The sequence below is a fragment of the Chinchilla lanigera genome, unplaced genomic scaffold, assembly GCF_000276665.1.
Source record: "Chinchilla lanigera isolate Chin_1 unplaced genomic scaffold, ChiLan1.0 scaffold00136, whole genome shotgun sequence".
In the NCBI taxonomy this organism is placed as follows: domain Eukaryota; kingdom Metazoa; phylum Chordata; class Mammalia; order Rodentia; family Chinchillidae; genus Chinchilla; species Chinchilla lanigera.
In genome coordinates this window covers 14,594-26,434 of record NW_004955537.1, presented here as the reverse complement: position 1 = coordinate 26,434, position 11,841 = coordinate 14,594, and the positions used below count along the sequence as shown (strand labels likewise).

At 37.3% G+C, this 11,841-nt stretch overlaps 1 long non-coding RNA gene across 1 annotated transcript in view; it reads left to right on the top strand.

The window, feature by feature from the left end:
- The window catches only part of LOC102024049, a 16,825-nt gene that overhangs the window by 340 nt on the left and 4,644 nt on the right, over window positions 1-11,841 (top strand). Inside the window, exons 2-3 of the long non-coding RNA XR_264768.2 lie at window positions 772-895; window positions 1,068-1,146. This is a non-coding gene — a long non-coding RNA (uncharacterized LOC102024049). The remainder of the gene's footprint in view (window positions 1-771; window positions 896-1,067; window positions 1,147-11,841) is intronic.

Sequence of the window (11,841 nt, the reverse complement as noted above, 5' to 3'; positions counted from 1 at the left end):
CCTTGCTCGCTGACTGCGACCTTCAGCATTATCCATCCGAGAAACTTTCATCAGGTCACAGTGGTCCTGTTGTCCATCCATCCCAGTTCTAAGGATAGCGGGACAGACCAAAGGGGACATTCTATCAAAAGGTTAGGAAACACCAAAGAAGAGTTACAGACTGGAGGGAGGCTTAGGGATCATGACAAGTAAAGATAATGTGGGGTCCTGGATTGGATTCTGGAATAGAAAAGGGTCATTAGTGGGCAAACAAATGAAACACAAATGAATTCTTTTACATAGCAATATTCTGTAGATATGGATTTTTTTTTTTTTTTTTAGTGACAGGCACAGTTAGAAGCAAGGTGAAGGATTTATAGGAAATTTACACTACTGCAGCATTTGCCTAACTCTAAAATTCTTTCAAATGAAAAGAACACTAATACGTACAGTATTTCATGTAGGCAGATTAGTGCGATATAGTGGGGGCATTTTTGATCCATTGTGATAATCTCTGCTCTTTAAGTAGTTAGGGCTTAACGTGCTTATTGATTTGTTTGATTTAAGCCTATCATGTAGCTATTTATTAGAACACTGTGCTTGGGGCTGGGGATTTAGCTCAGCGGCAAAAGCGCCTGCCTGGCAAGTGTAAGGTAGTGAGTTCGTTTCCCGGTACCGGAGAAAAACCAAAAAAAAACACAAAAAAACAAAAAACACTGTGCTCTTTTTTTTCCCTGTTTTCTTCTATTAGCTTAATTCTTGTTTTCACTGTCACTTTTTTTTTCCCCACAGTGTTGATGCATGAATGGACCAAATCAAGCCTGCCACCTGGTTTTGGAAATACGGTTTTATTGGAATTCCATGTGTTTTTACCGATGGCCCACATCTGCTTTCACGTTTCAGTAGCAGAGATGAGGTGAGGGGTATGTCTTGTAGTTTGGAAAGCTGGATAAATCTTCTGTCTGATTGCTCATAAAAGTTTGCCAATTTCTGAGCAAAGTTCTATAAATCTCTGTGTTTTAAGTCCTCAAAACGATCCTCATTTATTCCCAGTAATCTGCCCCACTCACAAATTTCTGTCTCTACAGTGGGCTTGATGCCACTTCCATCCAGGCCAGAGCTGTGCTACATGAAGAATAGAAGCACTGTGCCTGCAATGGTTCCAAGGTATGGTCCTATGTGCGTTGCCTCGTCACCTCTCCGTCATAACCTTCACTATTACTGCTTGGCCACTTTCCACGTACCAGGACCTTAAAAGGTCTGTGTGGCATCTTGTGAATTCCCATTGTGTGGATGTGGCTCTTTTTTTAAAAATGAAACAGTTTCAGAGAGGCCAATTGACTTGCCCAGGTCCTGTGTTTCTCTCTTCAGTGTGCAGTGGCAGGCCCAGGTTTGTACCAATGCTTTCTGGCTCCCCATTCCCCATGCTTCTGGAGGTCCAGCTGCCTCTCCAGGCTGTTTCTGTGTGTGTGTGTCCACATGTGCCTGGGAGCAGCATTAGCAGTTACTCCTAGCCAGCATTACCACCTTGGGCCTGCGCTGATGACAATGCCTGCATGTGTCTGTAAAGAACAGGGTCTCTTTGAAAATGAAATCCTTAGTACATTTGAAAAACTGACAGTTGGCATTCCATTTTCACATACCAGTATACTTTCCTTGTTTATGTTTGCTTGAATCAAGATCCAGATAAATCTCACACATTACAGTTTGTGAAGCAGTCCCTTTATCCTTTTGCATTTCTTTGTTAAGTGACAATATAAATACAGGGCTAAGGGTGTAGGTCAATTCTAGATTGCTTCCCTAGCATGCACGAGGCCCTGGGATTGATCCCCAGTGCTGGAAAAACAAATAAACAAAAAACAGAGACAGTATAAATATATACAAATATTGTGTGGATGTTCACGATAGCAAGTAACATGTGGTTTAGATAAGTGTGGACCTTGTCAATGATGGGATCTCTGATGGCTTGTAGAATCCCCATTGTGCAGTGTTGGTGGCTGAGCTCTTACAGTGCTGTTAGTACTTCTTCCACCCTGCTTCTCCCAGCTGTCTTCTTGGACGGTCACTGCCTGCAAAGACTGGGGGTGGGGGCCCTTGTCCTATGTTCATGCAGCTTGTCTTCTGCAGAGTGAAGAACTTTGCATGTTTGTCCTGAAATTTGCTGGGCAGCTGGAACTTGCTGGGCAGCATTAGAGCTGAGAGGCATCTCCAAAGTCCTTCTGTTTGCTTTCCTCAGGTTTGGATCACCAACCTGGTTATGGGGCTGCAGAGGTGCTCAGGTTCTGATACAGCACAAGCATGGATCTGGAGCCCCTGACCTAAATTACTTTTTATTTCTGGAGTGAGATTTTTTGGGGATGAGAAATAATTCATATAACATAAAATTGGCCATTTGAAAATACACACCAATGACTCGTAATAGACACTGCATTGTACACCATCACCTTGATAATTCCAAAGCATTTTCTTTTCTTTTTTTTTGTGGTTTTTCTCTGGTACCGGGAACCGAACTCACGACCTTGCACTTGCCAGGCAGGCACTTTTGCTGCTGAGCTAAATCCCCAGCCCCTCCAAAGCATTTTCGTTACTCTGGAAGAATTATCAGACCTTCCAGCCCTTCCTAACCCCCACCTCTTAGAAGCTATTACTTTTACTTTGTGTCTCTATGCATTTCATGAGTAAACATTTCATATCAGTGACCTCTTACAATAGGTCTGTTGTGACTGGCTTCTTTAATGGCAAAATAGTCTCAAATCCATCCATTTTATAGCATAAGTGAGCACTGCATTCCTTTTTAAAAATATTTTTGACAGTACTAGGCTTTGAACCCAAGGGTACTCAACTACTGAGTTGTATCCCCAGCCTTCCTTCCATTTCATTTTTGAGACAGGGTCTTGCTAAATTGCCCTGGTAGACCCTGAAGTTGTAATCTTCTTGCATTGGCCTCCATCCTTACTAGGATTATAAGTGTGCACCACCAAACCCAGCCCCCAGCCATATTTAAATTTTTTTTTTTGTTGTTTTTTTTTTGGTTTTTCTCCGGTACTGGGAACCGAACTCACGACCTTGCGCTTGCCAGGCAGGCGCTTTGCCGCTGAGCTAAATCCCCAGCCCCCATATTTAAATGTTTAATAAAAAGCCACATTTTATGAATCAGTGAAGATTATGTTTGGGTTGTGTCCACTTTGGGGCTATTGTATGTAATGCTGTTGATAATAGTCCTAAATTCATATTCAACTTTTGTGTATAAAAATATGTCTTCAATTTGTTTGGATGAAAACCTAGAGGTAGAATTTCTGGGCCATACGTTGAGTGTATGTTTAACATATTGAGGAACTGGTTTCCAAAGTGACTTTACAGTTTTACATTCCCAACTACAGAGTATGAGGGTTCCATTTCCTTTATCTGTACTGATACTCTAATCTCCATTATCTGTTGACCTTGGGTAAGTAATTTTGCCGTGGAGAGCTCCACCCAGGTTGGCTGAGAAGCAGAGACCAAAGTAATCCTGTTGTCTCTCCTGGGGTGTTTTGAGACTCAGATGAGACTCAGATAAAGGTTAACCAGTCTAGTTATTTGGATAAGATTAGCCAATCCTAGCACAAGTGGCTGCTTGTGAATGTGGAACAAAAGGCTGGAGAGTTAGAATGAGAAAAGGAAACAGGCTGTGTGCAGTGACAACTTTTTGTTTTTCTTCTAGTCCAGATATTCACAAAATATAAAATTTTGTTACCCTCGCATATGTTGTCAAACTGCTTGCCTGAAAGATGGTTTTGCACCCTCCAGCAATAGTGAGAACACTCTTTGCCCTTGTCATTCCACCACTGCATTTTAAGGAAAATATTTCCAGGGTGATAGGTGATTGTTTAGATAAAGAAAAATAGATAGTTTAAGTCCTATTTTCTTTTAGGTTTAAAAATTTTATTTTAGTACATGTTCGCAGCACATAATGATTGCATTCATCATGGGAAGTAGGTACATGTACATAACTCTTCTTTTTTCATCCATTTCCCCTCCTCATCCTACCTTCAACCCTCCATCTCTTGGTCTCCTAACCTTTTGCCAGCGATCAGCCTCCCTGTTTCCTATATTTGTCTTTTACTTGTTTTTCAATTTATCTGTACTTTAGCTTGCTCATATATGTGAAATCATACCATATTTATACTTACGTGTGTGATTTATGTCAATTAATATCTCAAGCTGGATTGAAATTTTTTTACAAATGACACAAGTATACTCATTTTTATAACAATACTCCACTGTGCATAAATAACCACATTTTCTTTATGCATTCATCTGTTAATGGACATGTAGGGCACATCCGTATTTTAGCTATTAATTGTGTTGCTATAAACATGATTGTGCATATTTCATTGTAATACAATGTCTTTAACTGTTTGGAGAAGATATCTAGAATGGGAATAACTGGGTCAAATGGCATTTGCATTTTTAGTTTCTTTGAGGAAGCTCCATACTGGTTTCCTTAGTGCTATATTAGTTTGTATCCCCACCAACAATGTAGAAAAGTTCCATTTTTCTCTACTGTTTTGACAGCATTTACTATTTGATGTTTTGATAGTAGCCATTCTTTTTGGAATAATATACATTCTCAGCGTTGTTTCAATTTTCATTTCTCTATTGGCTAGAGAAGTGTATCTTCAGCCATATACACTTCTTGTGAAAAGTGTTTATTCATTTCAGTTGCCTATTTTGTGACTGGGTCTTTTGTTGTGTGGGAGTCTAATTTTTTCGAGTTCTTTTTATATTCTAGATACTAGTCCTCTGTCAAAAAACTCTTCCCTGTTCTATAGATTTTTCTCCTTACTCTGTTTTTTGTTTCTTTTTTGTATGCAGAAACTTTAAAATGTGATATAATTACATGTTTATTCCCGATGTTATTTTTTGTGCAACTGAAGTTTTATTTAAAATGTGCTTGCCTGTGCATTATGTCTCCAAGAGTTTTACCTATTTTATTTTTTAGAAGGTAGTTTATGTTTTCACATTTAAATCTTAGGGGCCGGGAATATAGCTCAGTGGCATAAGTGCCTGCCTGGCAAACATGAAGTCATGAGTGTGATTCCTGGTACCAAAAAACAAACAAACAAACAAACATTTAGATCTTAGCCCTATTTTGACTTTTCTGTTAGTACATGAAGAGAGAAAAATATCTGAATTCAAATTTCTGTATGTACACAGCCAATTTGTCTAAAACCGTATGTTTAAAAGTCTATGTTATACCAAGTGCTTGTTTTTGACCACTTTCATAGCCAGTTTTCCTACCACCATTGTTAAAGAGGCTATGGTAACTGTTGTGTGTGCATTTTTATGACTTTTGGCAAAGATCCAATGGCTGAATGTGCCTGGGATTGTTTCTGTGTCCTTTAGTTAACTCCACTGATTCACATATGTGTTTTTGCACTGGTACCATCTCTTTTTTTGTCCATATATCTATGTGCTGTAATGTCAAATCCAGGATTGTGATGCCTCTTGCTTTACTCTTGTTACCCAGGATTGCTTCTGTTATTCTTGGTGTCTTCTGGTTCCATATGAAATTTAGGATTGTTTTCTCTAGTTCTTTGACGATTGCTTTTGGTATTTTGATTGGGATTACATTAAATTTATATATCAGTCTTGAAAGTTTGGCCATTTTGACAATATTGGTCCTTCCTATTCAAGAACAGGGAATATCTTTCCATTTTCTGATGTCATCTTCCACCTTTTTCAGAGTACTGTAGTTATCATTGTAGAGGTCTTTTATTTTCTGGGTTAGATTAATTCCTAAGTATTTAATTTTTCTCTTTATTTCTTTTTTTGAGACAGAGTCTTATGCAGTTCATGCTGTGATTGAACTCACTTTGTAGCTGGCCTCCTACTCGAACTGATCCTCTTTGCTCACCTTCCCAAGTGCTGGTATTACAGACGTGTTCCAGCATGCCTGGTCTATTTAATTTTTTTGATGTTACTGTGAATGGTATTGTTTTCCTAACTTCTCCATCAGTTCATTATTGGTGCACAGAAATACTATTCATTTGTGTGCATTCATTTAGAATTTTATTATTTGCTGAGTTTGGTTATTTTAGGAGTCTTTTGGTGAAATCCTTGGGGTCTTTTATATAAAGGATTAAGTCACTTGCAAGTAATGATAGTTGGACCTCTTCCTTTCCTACATGTATCCCTTTTATTTATTTCTTTTTCCTGATTGCTATAGCTAGCATTTCAAGGAGTATATTGAACAAGAGTGGTGTTATTGGACATTTTTGTGTTATTCCCAAAAGCTTTTAGCTTCTCCCATTTAATATGTTTGCCATTTGTTTTTGATGAGTGAGTTTTACCAGATTCAGATAAGGACCTTCTAGACCTATTTCTTCAGAGTTTTTATCATGTATGAATGTTGGATATTGTCAAAAAGTTTTTTGCTTCTATTGAGATGATTATGTGATTTTTGGTTTTTGCTTCTATATCCGTTATGTACTATATTACATTAATTGATTTGTATGTAAGTAAAACCACCGTTGTATGCCTGTGATGAAGCCTAATCAGTCATGATTTATGGTTTTGTTTATTTTTATTTTTTTGAGACAGTATCTCGTTACGTAGTTCAGAATGGCCTTGAACATACTGTGTGGCACAGGCTGGCCTCCAACTCATCGTGATCCTCCTGCCTCAGTCTTCCATGTGTTAGGATTACATCACATCCAGCTAATGTATGGCTTTTTGATGACTTGTTGCATTTTGTTTGCAAGTATCTTGTTGATGATTTTGGTGTCTGTGTTGATTAAAGAGATATGCCTGTAGCTCTGTTTTTTAATTGTGTCCCTGTATGATTTTGGAATCAGGATAATGCTAGCTTCCCGTGATCTCTTTGTTAGTATTCCTTCCTTTTCAGTTTCATTAAAGACTTGCGGAATATTGACATTAGATTTTCCTTAAGGTTGTTTTTTAACAATACAGTAATGAATCCATCGAGTGCTAGGATTTTCTTAGTTTGTAGGTTTTTTATTATTGATTCAATTTTGTTGTTTGTTACTGAATTATGCAGGGTTTTTGTATCTTCTAGGTTGAATTTTGGTGATTCACATGTATCTAGAAATCTATCCATGTCTTTGAATTTTCCAATTTATGGGGGTACGTGTTTTAAAGTAACTAGTAATCTATTTTTCAGTAGTGTTCATTGTAATCTTACCTTTTCTATTTCTATGCATTGATTTCCTTTTTTTTTTTTATAAGATTGGCTGAGGACTTGTGTACTTTGATGGGCACCTGGGCTGTTTCCAAGATTTAGCTATTATAAATTGTGCTGCTATAAACATGGATGTGTATATATCACTGTGGTGTCATGCTTTTAACTCTTGGAAAATAGCTACAAGGGGAATAGCTGGGACAAATAAAACCTCTAGTTTTATGTTTTTGAAGAATCCATACTGATGCTTATATTAGCTGTACCCATTTACGTTCCCACCAACAGTGGAGATGTATCCCTTTCTCCCTACAGCCTCACCAGCATTTGTTACTGGTTGATTTCTTGATGATGCCATTCTTTCTGGAGTGAGAATGGAATCTCAGTGTTGTATTAATTTTCATTTTTTACTTGACCCAGGATGTTGAACATATTTTTAAATACATTTCTTTGCTGTTTGTTCTTCTTTATCTGGGAAGTATCTATGCATTTCAGATGCCCATGTTTGGATTAGGTCTTTAAATTTAGAGTGTAAGGGTCGTGACACTCGCCGCGTGAAGGAAGACTCCAAGAGACGCTCTCTCATGCAAAAAGCAAGGGGATTTTTATTCACCAAGCATGCATGGGGCTCACTGACCTCGCAGGAACAGAGAGCCCCGAGCCAGGTTAGCTCTGGCTTTTTAACCCGAAAAACCACAAAGGAGGGGAGTTGTAAGCGTCACTACAGAGGAGGGGAAGGCGCTCTGTGTCAACACAAGATGTTCTTTCTCCCAAGGACAGGTGATAATGTCCGGACATTCCCAGCGCCTTCTTTCCAGGCAATCTCATGCTGCTTATCTATGGGTCAGAAGCTAGCTGGTTCCCACAGAAATCTTTACTTTTACATTTCTACAAGAGGACTTGATTTTTTTTGAGTTCTTTATATATTCTTTTATATTTATATTTAGTCCTTTGTCTGTGGAACAGCTGGTAAAATTTTTTGCCTATTCTGTGGGTTGTCTCTCCACTCCTTTGATGGGTTTCTTTGCTGTGCTAAACCATTTTAAAATGATATGATCCCAGTTGTTGATTCTTTATAATATTCCCTGTGTAATCATGGTTTCATTTATAAAGTCTTTGCCTAAATCTGTGTTTTCAAAAGTTTTACCTATTCTGTCTTCCAGCACATGAAGTGTTTCTGTTTCAATATTTAAATTTTGATACATTGTGATTTTAGTTTAATGTGTGATGAGAAATATTGTTCTAGGTTTAATCTCCTGCAAATGAAAAGCCAGCTTTTCCAGCGCTACTTAATAAAAAAGGTTATCTTCCAGGGAAAGTGTTTGGCCCCTTTGTCAAATGGAGGGTAGCTGAGTGTGCTTGAAGTTTTTTGGCCATCTTTTATTCCGTTCCGTTGATCCTTGGGTCTGTTTTTTTCTTTTTTTCCTAGTTCCATGCTGTTTTAATCATGGTAGCTTTGCAGTATAATTTCCAGTTGGGCATTATGATGTCCCCTGCTTTACCTTTGTTGTCCATGATGTTTTCTGCTAGTCTAGGTCTCTTCCCATTCCACCTAGTCCTTAGAGGTATGCTAATGGTATTTTAGTTGAGAATGCATTAAATCTGTATAACAGTTTAGGAAGTATGACCGTTTCCACATTAGTTCTGCCAAATTTATTTCCTTCATTAGACTGATTGCAAGCTATTACATTTTTTATGATGCTGTTTGCAAGGTGTGTTTCCCTAATTTCTCTCTTTTAGTGAGCATTACTTATATACAGGCACGCTGTTAATTTTTAAGTTTTGACTTTGTATCCAGCTATACTGTTGAATTTGTTTATTAAATCTAAGAGTCTTTTAGTGGAGTTTTGGGGTCTTCTGTATAGAGTATCATGTCATCTGCAAATAATGATATTTAACTTTCTTATCCTAATTCCTTTTATTTCTTTCACTTGTCTAATTGGTCTGACTAATGTTTGCAGAACTGTGTTGAAGAAGAGTGGTGATAGTGAGTATCCTTGTCTTGTTCTTGATTTGGGAATGAAAGTTTTTTACCATCTAGTATGATGTTGGCTGTTGGTTTGTCATACATGGCCTTTATCAGATTTAGATAGACTTTCTCTTCCAGTTTTCTTTAAGGTTTTTATCTTGAATGGGTGTGAGACTTTCTCAAATGGTTTTCCTGCATCCATTGACATGGTCATGTGGTTTTTGTCTTTGGTTCTGTTAATGTAGTATAGTACATTTATTGATTTCCATATGTTGAAGCAAGCATCCCTGCATCCTGAGATGAATTCTACTTGGTCCTGGTGTATAATCTGGTAGATGATTTGCTGGATTGTGTCTGCCAGTATCTTACTGAGGAATTTTGCATCTATGTTCATTAAGGAGATTTGCCTGTAGTTCTCTACTTTGGTTGGATCCTATTCTGGTTTTGGTATATAGATAATGTTTGCTTCCAGGAATGAGTTTGGGAGTATTGCTTCCCTTTCAATTTCATTAAGAGAGTTTGAAAAGTATTGGCATTAGATCATCTCTGAATTTCTTGTACTATTCAGCAGCCAATCCATGAGGACCTAGGTGTTTCTTTGTTGGTAGTTTTTTTTTTTTTTATCATTATTCAACTTCATTGGATGATACTGGGTTATTCAGAATTTGTATATCCTCTTGATTCAGCTTTGGTAATTAATATGTATCTAGGAACCTGTCCATTTGTTCTGCATTTTCCATCTTATTAAAGTACAAATTCTCAAGGTAGGCAGTGATGATCTTTTTCCTTTCTGAAGGATCTGTTGTTATTTTACCCTTTTCATGCCTAATTGCATGGAGTAGAGTCTTTCATTTTCTTTTTTGATTCGATTGGCTAAGAGTTTGTCTTTTGTATTTAATTTTTCAGAGAACTATCTCTTCAATTCATGTATTCTTTCTATTATTTTATTAGTCTCAATTGCATTACTTTCTGCTCTGATCTTTAGAATTTACTCCCTGGTTGGTTTTTTGGTTTTTTTGGTCTCATTTGTGTCAATTGTTCTGGTCTTTATAATCTCCTTCATAATAGCTTGGGTTTAACTTGCTCATCTTTTTCTAGAAGCTTGAGGTTTAACCTTAGCTCAACCAAAGAATAAAAGATTATTTACTTGTGCTTGCTCTATTGTCCTAATATGGGAAATCTTTGCTATAAAATTCCTTCATTGGATTGCTTTTATTGTGTCCCCTAAGTACTAGTATCTCACATTGTCTTTATTGTTTTTTAATTATAGTAACCTTCTAATTTTTTATATAACCCATTGATTGTTCTGGATGGTGTTATTTAATTTCCATATATTTCCTTAGTATCTATGTAGTTTTCTTGCCATTGATTTCCAATGTTATTGCACTATGGTCTGATAATATGCATGGGATAATTTCAATTCCTTTCCATGTATTTAATCATGGTCTATGAGCTTGTACGTGGTCTGTTTTCAAGAAAATTACATGTGTTGCTGAGAGGAATGTGTATTCTGTTGTTGGGTGGAACATTCTGTAGGAATCTACTAAGTACATTTGTTCAAAGGTTTGGTTCATCCTTTCCATTTCTTTGATTTTTTTTTTTTTTTTTTTTGGTCTAGTTCATCTGTTTATTTTTGGCAGTGGGTTATTGAGGTCCCTCATTATAATTATATTAGTGCTTATTTGATTTTTCATGTTCACTAATATTTGTTTTATGTAGTTGGTTATGAGGGTAATTATTGTGTGTGTATATATATGTATATATATGATTAATATCTCTTCTTTTTGGGTTGTTCTCTTAGAAGTATGTAGTTGAACTTCTTTGTATCTCTTGTTTGGTCTTTGTTTGAAATCCATTTTGCCTGCCAATACAGTAGCTATCTTTGCTTTTTAATGGGTTCCTGTTTTGTGGAGTATTGTTTCCCAGCCTTTAACATTCAGTCTATTAATTTCTTTTTTCGAGGGTTGGGAATTTTGAGACAGGGTCTTGCTATGTAGTTCATGCTGACTTTGAACTCACTGTGTAGCCCAGGCTGGCCTGGAACTTGTGGCAGTCCTCCTGCCTCAGCCTGCTGAGTCCTGGAATTACAGGCTTGTGCCACCATGCCCAGCTTGGCTCTTATTTCTTTTTTTTTGTTGTTGTTGGTTTTTTTCTCCGGTACCGGGAACCAAACTCACGACCTTGCGCTTGCCAGGCAGGCGCTTTTGCCGCTGAGCTAAATCCCCAGCCCCTTGGCTCTTATTTCTTGATCCATTCTGCCAATCTGTTTCTTTTGATTGCTGAATTGAGACCATTTACATTGATGGTTATAACTGATAGATATTGACCTATCCTTCTCATATTCTGTTTGTGTTGGTGGTTCTTTTTACCATCTATGCAATTGCTTGTCTTTCCTGGTAGATTCATTCTGTTGGAATTCATGGAATCGTCATCTTCATTTTATTTTTCTAGAATATCATTCAGAACTTTTTGGAGTGCTGGTTTGATGATCATGAATTTCTCCAGGTGTTCTTTATCATAGAGGTATCTTATTTCTTCATCAAATTTGACAATAATTTTGTGTGGTACATCTATCTGGGTTGGACCTTGTCTACTTTAAGGGATTGAAGTATTTCACTCCAAGCTGTCCTTGAGAAATGAGGAGCTAGATACCTTGTTGGAGTAAGGGAGGGAACACAGAGTTCATAGTCGAAGGTCTTTTTTTTTTTTTTTTTTT